General features: G+C 34.5%; 1 long non-coding RNA gene across 9 annotated transcripts; it reads left to right on the forward strand.

The window, feature by feature from the left end:
- The first annotated feature begins 816 nt into the window (after nt 1–816).
- Nucleotides 817–10,149, forward strand: LOC146916813 (uncharacterized). Of its 9 annotated transcripts, none has more exons than XR_015015287.1 (11): nt 817–1,210; nt 1,293–1,420; nt 1,600–1,658; nt 1,776–1,861; nt 1,967–2,152; nt 3,694–7,459; nt 7,542–7,669; nt 7,849–7,907; nt 8,025–8,110; nt 8,216–8,401; nt 9,942–10,149. It is a non-coding gene; the product is annotated as an uncharacterized LOC146916813 (long non-coding RNA). The 9 variants fall into 9 exon arrangements; XR_015015288.1 differs by having other exon boundaries at nt 7,542–7,664; XR_015015290.1 differs by having other exon boundaries at nt 7,592–7,669.
- The last annotated feature ends 1,201 nt before the right edge of the window (nt 10,150–11,350 follow it).

Below are 11,350 nucleotides of genomic sequence, written 5' to 3' on the forward strand. Positions count from 1 at the left end.
TCATAATGAAATTTTTAAGATAACTTGGCGTATAGACGAGTGTTAGCATAGCTTTTGTCATGGGTTCAACTCCTATCTGGTAGGCCAAATACTTTATTTACTATATATATTTTTTTTGCATGATTGGGTCTAATTTAACATGAATTTGAGTTCTAAATATCCTCAAAACTCTCTTCTCCCTTTAAAACACAATATAGCCTTTTTTTTCCCTAATTTTTTAAAACACTTGTAACATTTTTTTCTTTTTAAAAAAAATAGTAATGTTTTTTTTATTAGGAGGCCTATTATTACAATTAGAGTCGAGCCTCCAATTTTATAGGAACGACCTGTTAACAATGCCACATAATAAGAACAGGCGGGGACAAAAAAAATCGTAGAACTAGTGGGGACAAAAAAATCTCAAAGATTGTAAAATAGGGGACCAAAAATTCAATTTAAAAAATACGGGGATTAAAATGTTACTTACGTGTTATAAGGGATAAAAAGTTCATTTAAACCACAATAAAAACATCATAAAGAAAGTGACATGAATGAATGAGTATGTATGATTATAGCTTATCATCAATATCACTTATTTATCACATCAAAAAAAAATAAAGCCCATTGGAGTTTATAAACAGTATCATACGGGTCAGGTTTATCAATGTGGGACTTTCTCTATACCCTTTTTAATATTTACAAGAAGATATCCACCACCGCACGGATTGAAGTTTTTTCCGTCTTTATATGTGATCTCATAATGCTAATAGTACGTTAAAATATATGAAATAATACAACTTTTCATTCATCAAATATATGAAGTAATATGTAATATACCGCTAAATTCTAAATAGACTGACGTATCAGTTGAGCATGTCTGAACTAAAATTATTTCTGAGGAGTTAATTATTTATTGAGAAATGCGAGGATATTCGGTATATATCTCACACATTATCCCGATGGACTTGAGATTTTTTTTAAACAAGGGGCAAAATGGTAATCCTACCTCTCAAGATATTTTTATAGGTGGTCAATATAGTTTTCTTTCATTTTCTCATTTCCGTTCATTTCTCTCACTAGCTAAAGACTACTCCCTCTCCTCACTTTCTCTCTCTCTCGCCAATTCCCTTCCTCCATCCAATCTTTACAATTTTCTTACTTTCCTCATGGATTCAAGCTTGATGAGATCAATTCTTCTCACTTTATATGTTGGAACTACTAAGAAACAAAGGTAAGCTCACTTCCTTTCTTCCTTTTTCTTTCCCAAGTGAACCCTAACCCCATTCTTTAATCATTCAATTCATTCATTCCAGACAACAATAAGTTGATACATGTTTGTGCCTTGTATGAGAACAAATTCTAGTTGGTTGGGCAAGATTGTGTTGTTTTTGGGTGCATAGAGGTGTTGTTGGGCTGTAATGAACAAGTGAATAATGGTAAGGTGAGTATGTTTTTGATTTTGATCTGTTATGTATAATTGGAATTGCTAGAATCATAAGCTATTAATGAAGTAAATTAATTAGGATTGTTGTGGATAAGCTTGAAGTTGGAAAGTATTGTTAAGTTGTTTTCATAAGCATCTATAAGTGATTCTGAAACTATTTATACATGTTTGGGTAGATGGAAGCGGTTATGCTTAAAAGCTATGAGATGGGTGTCGAATTCGTATGATAGCTCAGGTACTGATTGAGTTACTGCTGTTGCTGTGTAGTTCAGGCTTGTCTAACTATTGCATTTTTGGATTGTACGTTTAATTCCCTTCAAATCGGATATAAATTTTGTGTGTTTCGGATTAGGAACGAACTCAGAAAGTGCGTTTGAAGTTGTGAATTTCTGCTGGAAAAACTGCTTACGGGTTTTGGGACAGGACTCCACTAAAACGGTAATAACTTTCTCTCTGTAACTCCGAATCAAGTGGTTCTTGTTGCTATGGTTAGCTAACGAAATTGCCGTCGTTTTGGCACCGGTTTCACTGATTTTGGTCCAGTAATGAAGTCTGTAGACAAGTTTGAAGTTGAGGACAGAAGTAGGATTTTGTGCTGAACCGAGATTCAAGTTGGTGATGAATTAAGCTGTTGCAGTCTCGGACTGTTCTTCGGATGACCGATTAGAGGCAGAGGTGAAGATGCTCAACTGATGCTTATAATTGTTCAAGAGCTTGGAATAAGATGAGGTGAGTTCCTTTAGATAGTAAACCATCCATTTTGGGTAGTGAATTTATGCCATATGATTTATGACCCTTGAGTTGGAATAAATTAGATGTAGTTAGAATAGTTATGATTTACTAGTTAGATACCCTATTAATTTGTTCTAATATTTCTTATGTTAATGTGTAATATTAATCAATCCTAATGTTGGAGGATAGGATTTTAAATTGAAATTTCGACGCACACACTTATATATAGTTTTGGATAATTGAACTTGTCACATGTTTTGATTACTAGTTTATTCTAAATCCTCTTTCAAGTTATGAATATGTTTATGTTAGTGGAGATGTTGGAGGAAAATGTTAGACAAGGCAAATATTATATTTACTTGTATAAATGGTTGAGAAAATGTTAGAGTTTAACACTTGCCTTGGTTACAAAATTGGTTGCATCTTCTTAAATGATTTTACAAGGAAGTTTATCATGCATAAATATAGTCACTGTTCGGCTAGAATTCGAAACATTTAATTTATTCAAATATGTAACCAGGAATGTTTCAAGATACTCCAACACGGATAGTAACATAAACATGTTCAAATTAACATTAATGCATATTTTCTTACTATGTGACAGAATATTTAGCAATCCTCCAACATAGGTGCCATTACATAATTATTGCACATTGACATAAGAAATGTATTTAGAACGAGTATGACATGTAAACAATTCATGGGTAGATTTCCAAAGTTTGGAAAATAAGGAACTTTAATTATGGAATTTCGGCTTAATTAGTCGAAGTTAGATTTATCAGGATATGGGGAAAATCTTATGACCTTTTAGGAATGACATATGACAACGATATGCCTAGAACCTGAATAGGTTAGTATCAGAATTAATTTCATAATAAAGACGGAATCACTACGTCTTTATTATCAGTTTCAGGATGTTATTATTATAAGAAATCAATTAAGTTAATGTATTCCTCTCTTTTGCTCCCCGTTAGTAGTGGAGTTGAGAATTATTTCAGTTATCAGAGATCATTTCAGTTATAATATTAAAATATGTTTAAACCGTGGCTTTTGCTATCCTCGCCAGTTAGGATACAAAAGGTTCCCGCCAGTTGGAACGGGCACTATCCGTGAGGATGACCCCACGATAATCAGAGGAGTCCGGTATCCCCGTCAGTTGGGTTCCCGCCAGTTGGAATTATTACCGGTCAGAGTGGAATAAATTCCGGGGTTACTCCACCTGGGTTTATTCCGTAAAATCAACTCAGATAATATTGTTTGTTCAACGCTAACATTTCTAACATAATATGATAGACATTATGACTATAATAGTTAGTATGATTTCAGCATTAGTATCAGGATTGAATCAGTATTTCAGATAGCGATCCTAGTTATCCCCCGATCGCTCAGTTATGCATGACAAAAATGTATAAACCCAAAAAGGGTTGAGCTTAGAGACAGATGGCGATCCTAGGTTCCCTGAGATTGCCTACAGCCTAGGATAGGTGGAACTCACTGAGACATCCCGTCTCACCCCAATCCATTTTATTTTATTTCAGATCAGCAGGTTGTACGTGGCAAGGAGACAATACAGGAGGCTGACTAATATATTTTCACATGCTCGTGTCGTACTAGTTCAGATTATTTGTTACGGTTCCAGACATGTATTCATATAGCAAATGTACGATCCTGCAGTGATGTATATATTTATTCAGTCGAAATTTTTATTATTGTAATTTTAATGTATCCAGTACTAAATTTAACGCACGTTCTAAATATTCTAGATAAGTTTAGTATGGGCGTTACAATTTGGTATCAGAGCAGGTCGATTCAGATCGTGCCTTGGAACATTAGAATTCAATAAAATGGAGTGGGACCATTGGGTTCCGGATATTTATTCTAAATGTCATGTCTGGGTGAGCCTGATCAACTCAAACTAGTATATGACAATTAGAACAAATGTCTGAGAGCTGAATAGGACCTAGGAGGAATGAAGCATACGGAGGAGGAAAGTCGGGGTGTCAAGTTTTGTAACAAATTTTGATAAGGAAGTATTTGACGCCAAATGTTGACTGGTAAACTTTGTAGCTGAATATTCTTCAAGGACCCAAGGGAAATGTTAAGTTTAAGACGGAGTACGCCAGTATCGTTGAACGACTCCTCCTATATGGATATCGGAGAAGTAAGAGATTCAGGATGATAAAAGGATGATCAAACCTTAACAAGCACGCAACATAAGAAGCATTAGTAATGTATAGAAGAAGATTGCGGGATCAGAAGAGGAACTTGATATGAGAAAATTATCCGATGAACAATGAAATTCATAAACTCTCAGTGGATGTAGAGTATGTAAGAAGTGAATGACTCGAATGCCCGAAACAAGCCGACTTTTGATGTTTGAGTTGTTAAGTGAACTAATTAAGGAATAAGTAAATTATTTTGAAGTTGACAAGGAAATCCCCTCAATGCGAGCATTGAATGGACAACGTAAGTCAGATAAACTACGTCAGAATAGTCGTACCTCCCGAAGTCTAGAGTGCTAGAGTTATGAATCAAGAAATGAAGATGGTATATAACATAAGAGTCAAGAAGGATGAATAAATAGTATTGGAAAGATATTTTACGAATCAATTACGATTTGGATGCATTCTTACTAACAAGATATTGCAAAGAAGTTAAGCTAACGGGAGTAGTACACGAAGGAAATTGAATCAGACCACCTGCATCTATCTCGAATTATTAAGTTGTTTTTGAACTAAGAAGCACAAGCTTAGTAGTAAGTGGAAAAAGGATCTCAGAAATGGTCATAGACAAGATGTAACCTTTCGAACGAAACAGAAAATAAAGATTTAATAATAGGTTGTCAAAGTTCGGTGAAATAATGGACGAATGATGTCAAGCTCTTTCAATAGAATGTGTCAATGCATAAATATAGTAGGTTGACGTATTAAGGATTAACTAGAATTTTGGATTGAGAATGATTTTGAGGTTCTGTTGCATGGAAGATTGCTGCTAGTGCAAAAGAATTAAGAATGAAGTATGCATTTTGTAAGGAACACCTTGCGAGAACAAGTATGTAGTATATGTTTAAGGGAAAAATACAGTACCTGGAAATGATTCGTCAGTGATATAAATTGATGCTCGAAGTAGCAAGTAGTGTAAAGTTAGTCCCTCTTCTCATAATATGTAAACTCCGAAGAATGACTTGGAGAATTGGATAAACATATAGTATTGAGATTGTGAAATTGTTAGTATGATTAGATCGGTATGCCTAAATCGATGTAAGTTAACAAATCAGAGTGGCGCAGCGGAAAAATTAATCAGTAAAGAAGTGATAAGATGTGCAATAGTTTAAGACTTTGAGATGAGATATTCATGGGAAAAATTTTATGAGACGAACTAAGGATTTTTCAAGCCACATCATTCAAAGATATTGAAAGTTTAAGCAGTTAAAGAAGATGTAGTAAGAGTAGGACGGAAGTGTCTGTCCCTTGTTAAATCTAAGAAAATTGGAATCACCTCTAGTATGTAACTTAGTCAGTCGACTTGGTGATTTCAAAGAATGAATTAAAAGTATCAGTTTAGCTGGAAAAGAGTCATGTATGAGGTAATAAATATGGATGTTGTATCAAGATGATTTTATTTTGGTTTGAAATACTCTAATGGGATATCAAGTATAGTAAGAGGCATTTAAGTGCAAGGATGCTATTCAGAACAAGAATGCGGATGCTTAAACACAATTTTGTTGTGAAGTTCGGGAATTTTAAACTCCGTATTTTTGAAGGTGAAGAAAAGATTGATATCATACAAGATAGAAAATTTTATGTGATATACAGTATGAAATTATCAGAAAGACTAAGATAATATGTTCCTATAATAACAGAGAGAATAATATTGTTCAAGGATGAAGTGTATATTTTGGAAGAGTAAGTTCATGAGAAAATTTGATTACGTATCTTATTTATTTTGACCGGATCAAAGTGTAATTTGATTAATTCAAGAATGTTGAAAACTTAGTGCAGATGAAGTATAGTCAAATGACTGCAGTTATATGTCATGTATTAAGCTATCAGTTGTATTACCTCGTGTATTGTGTACTCGCCAGTTAGTACATTATGTATATAAATCTGACCTATGGATTGTACTCGTCAGTTAGTACTTCCATCAGATGTTTGAGGTAACACCATGTTGAGTTTATTCATATAAAACATAACAGATATCAGAAGTAACATTTTCTATTTATGTGTTGATTGACGGAGAAAGTTGAAACAATTCTTACTTTCGATGAAATAAACTAGACGTCAGATATTACTTAGAGTAGTGACGATCTTATACAGAGTATGGTACAATTATCATTATAAGACCTCGTTACTAGGGGCATAGTTTATAAATAAAATTTTATTGGGATCAGAAATAGCATGAACGATCACTCAAAGGTCATATCCGTTCAAGTCAAGAAAAAGAAATCGACGAAGTCGATAAAAGTGTTACTCCAATAAGTGTACGATATTTCTATAGAACTCAGTGAAGCTAAACAAGTATTAGTAACCTAAGACAAATTTATAAAGAGTGTCCGAACCCAAGAATTAATTCGAAGGATATCAGGTGCATCAGCTCAGTCAGCCCCGCCTTCCATCATGCCCAGGATGTATAGTGAGTCACAACTCATATTTAAGAAGGTTATTATCAAACATGTCCTAAAATCAATTTTGACCTATCAATTCAAGTCAGTTGTATTTATGGTTATGTAATCAAGAAACGCTATGTAACGATGGAGACCACTATTTGAGTCGGACAGAAAGAATCAGTTGATAATGAACGTATGTGGAAGTCTAAGGTCGAAAATATAGAGGAATTATTTGTGCTTATTAGCATGTAAACTCTAAATTTCGAGGACGAAATTTTCCTAAGGGGGGTAGAGTGTAATATACCGCTAAATTCTAAATAGACTGACGTATCAGTTGAGCATGTCTGAACTAAAATTATTTCTGAGGAGTTAATTATTTATTGAGAAATGCGAGGATATTCGGTATATATCTCACACATTATCCCGATGGACTTGAGATTTTTTTTAAACAAGGGGCAAAATGGTAATCCTACCTCTCAAGATATTTTTATAGGTGGTCAATATAGTTTTCTTTCATTTTCTCATTTCCGTTCATTTCTCTCACTAGCTAAAGACTACTCCCTCTCCTCACTTTCTCTCTCTCTCGCCAATTCCCTTCCTCCATCCAATCTTTACAATTTTCTTACTTTCCTCATGGATTCAAGCTTGATGAGATCAATTCTTCTCACTTTATATGTTGGAACTACTAAGAAACAAAGGTAAGCTCACTTCCTTTCTTCCTTTTTCTTTCCCAAGTGAACCCTAACCCCATTCTTTAATCATTCAATTCATTCATTCCAGACAACAATAAGTTGATACATGTTTGTGCCTTGTATGAGAACAAATTCTAGTTGGTTGGGCAAGATTGTGTTGTTTTTGGGTGCATAGAGGTGTTGTTGGGCTGTAATGAACAAGTGAATAATGGTAAGGTGAGTATGTTTTTGATTTTGATCTGTTATGTATAATTGGAATTGCTAGAATCATAAGCTATTAATGAAGTAAATTAATTAGGATTGTTGTGGATAAGCTTGAAGTTGGAAAGTATTGTTAAGTTGTTTTCATAAGCATCTATAAGTGATTCTGAAACTATTTATACATGTTTGGGTAGATGGAAGCGGTTATGCTTAAAAGCTATGAGATGGGTGTCGAATTCGTATGATAGCTCAGGTACTGATTGAGTTACTGCTGTTGCTGTGTAGTTCAGGCTTGTCTAACTATTGCATTTTTGGATTGTACGTTTAATTCCCTTCAAATCGGATATAAATTTTGTGTGTTTCGGATTAGGAACGAACTCAGAAAGTGCGTTTGAAGTTGTGAATTTCTGCTGGAAAAACTGCTTACGGGTTTTGGGACAGGACTCCACTAAAACGGTAATAACTTTCTCTCTGTAACTCCGAATCAAGTGGTTCTTGTTGCTATGGTTAGCTAACGAAATTGCCGTCGTTTTGGCACCGGTTTCACTGATTTTGGTCCAGTAATGAAGTCTGTAGACAAGTTTGAAGTTGAGGACAGAAGTAGGATTTTGTGCTGAACCGAGATTCAAGTTGGTGATGAATTAAGTTGTTGCAGTCTCGGACTGTTCTTCGGATGACCGATTAGAGGCAGAGGTGAAGATGCTCAATTGATGCTTATAATTGTTCAAGAGCTTGGAATAAGATGAGGTGAGTTCCTTTAGATAGTAAACCATCCATTTTGGGTAGTGAATTTATGCCATATGATTTATGACCCTTGAGTTGGAATAAATTAGATGTAGTTAGAATAGTTATGATTTACTAGTTAGATACCCTATTAATTTGTTCTAATATTTCTTATGTTAATGTGTAATATTAATCAATCCTAATGTTGGAGGATAGGATTTTAAATTGAAATTTCGACGCACACACTTATATATAGTTTTGGATAATTGAACTTGTCACATGTTTTGATTACTAGTTTATTCTAAATCCTCTTTCAAGTTATGAATATGTTTATGTTAGTGGAGATGTTGGAGGAAAATGTTAGACAAGGCAAATATTATATTTACTTGTATAAATGGTTGAGAAAATGTTAGAGTTTAACACTTGCCTTGGTTACAAAATTGGTTGCATCTTCTTAAATGATTTTACAAGGAAGTTTATCATGCATAAATATAGTCACTGTTCGGCTAGAATTCGAAACATTTAATTTATTCAAATATGTAACCAGGAATGTTTCAAGATACTCCAACACGGATAGTAACATAAACATGTTCAAATTAACATTAATGCATATTTTCTTACTATGTGACAGAATATTTAGCAATCCTCCAACATAGGTGCCATTACATAATTATTGCACATTGACATAAGAAATGTATTTAGAACGAGTATGACATGTAAACAATTCATGGGTAGATTTCCAAAGTTTGGAAAATAAGGAACTTTAATTATGGAATTTCGGCTTAATTAGTCGAAGTTAGATTTATCAGGATATGGGGAAAATCTTATGACCTTTTAGGAATGGCATATGACAACGATATGCCTAGAACCTGAATAGGTTAGTATCAGAATTAATTTCATAATAAAGACGGAATCACTACGTCTTTATTATCAGTTTCAGGATGTTATTATTATAAGAAATCAATTAAGTTAATGTATTCCTCTCTTTTGCTCCCCGTTAGTAGTGGAGTTGAGAATTATTTCAGTTATCAGAGATCATTTCAGTTATAATATTAAAATATGTTTAAACCGTGGCTTTTGCTATCCTCGCCAGTTAGGATACAAAAGGTTCCCGCCAGTTGGAACGGGCACTATCCGTGAGGATGACCCCACGATAATCAGAGGAGTCCGGTATCCCCGTCAGTTGGGTTCCCGCCAGTTGGAATTATACCGGTCAGAGTGGAATAAATTCCGGGGTTACTCCACCTGAGTTTATTCCGTAAAATCAACTCAGATAATATTGTTTGTTCAACGCTAACATTTCTAACATAATATGATAGACATTATGACTATAATAGTTAGTATGATTTCAGCATTAGTATCAGGATTGAATCAGTATTTCAGATAGCGATCCTAGTTATCCCCCGATCGCTCAGTTATGCATGACAAAAATGTATAAACCCAAAAAGGGTTGAGCTTAGAGACAGATGGCGATCCTAGGTTCCCTGAGATTGCCTACAGCCTAGGATAGGTGGAACTCACTGAGACATCCCGTCTCACCCCAATCCATTTTATTTTATTTCAGATCAGCAGGTTGTACGTGGCAAGGAGACAATACAGGAGGCTGACTAATATATTTTCACATGCTCGTGTCGTACTAGTTCAGATTATTTGTTACGGTTCCAGACATGTATTCATATAGCAAATGTACGATCCTGCAGTGATGTATATATTTATTCAGTCGAAATTTTTATTATTGTAATTTTAATGTATCCAGTACTAAATTTAACGCACGTTCTAAATATTCTAGATAAGTTTAGTATGGGCGTTACATAATACGTTGAAATAAATTATACACAACAAATAGTAATGCTAATTGTAAAAAAAATTACCTAACCCGTTTTGAATGCATGACTACAAGTCTACACTTTACACATAGTTCGAATCTATCCCTTTTTTGAAAGACGTAGTATATGTATTTATAAATTTGATTTCAAAATATTGCATCAATATATATTGCACTAGGAATTTATGTTTAATTAGGAATTTATGTTTTATCTTCAAAGGTGGTTAGTTTCTACCTCGTTTTGGTATGATGACCGGATGCTATGTACTGTGTGTGAATCAGTCGGAAACGGCCTTTCATTTATTTGTACATGTAATTTTACAATGCGAGCTTGGTATGATGTGTTTAGATGGTTAGGTGTGGTGTTAATCATGTCGTAGAATTTATTTTGTTCGAATTTATTAGTGGGGATGTCCGAGGTAAAATGTTGAGGAAAGGAATTTGGTTAATTTTGCACACAACATTATGGACTATATGGGAGGTGAGAAGGATAAAATTTTCGCAAATGATGATAAGGATGTTAAGGAAATGGCGGATGCTATCGAAGTTTTATCGAGTAAAAAGGGTTGAATGGATTGGAAATTCCCCCGTGCTTATTTTATGAGTGGTTGAAGAACCCGTTTGACTGTGTCTGTAGGGAAAGACGCTGAAACTTTCTTTTAGTAGAGTGTTTTGGATTATCTGCAGTGGCTATTGCTTGGTCATTGGATACCTTTTTTTTTGGGTGCAGGTTTGGATCAGCACGCATTGGGCCTGGATGGTCGCTTGTCATCTGAGTCTTTACCGAATTTTATTGTGGTTCCGGTTGGTAGCTGTCGGCTTGGCTTCAGCTATGTTTTAGGTTGAGTTTGCGCCTGCTTCTGTGCTTCTCAGTTTTTGTTGGTATATCTTGTCAACCGGTTGTAGTTGTAGGAGGAGGTAACATATTCTGGCTTTTGTTATGGCTAGTGTTTTGTTTTTTAGCAATTGGGAGTAGTTCTGTTGGTTTTGGTTTTCTGTTGTTTTGTTTTTGGCTCTTACTTTTTATGAGGTTCGTATTTAATTCCTAATTTTGGGTTCGCCTTGTGCTTCGATTGGTTTAATACAATTTTATTTGCTGATCTTTGTGTCATCAATTTTGAATGGCGATAATTTCTCTACAAATTCAT

The sequence above is a fragment of the Medicago sativa genome, chromosome 6, assembly GCF_051527215.1.
Source record: "Medicago sativa cultivar Bolivia chromosome 6, Bolivia_mono, whole genome shotgun sequence".
Classification (NCBI taxonomy): Eukaryota; Viridiplantae; Streptophyta; class Magnoliopsida; order Fabales; family Fabaceae; genus Medicago; species Medicago sativa.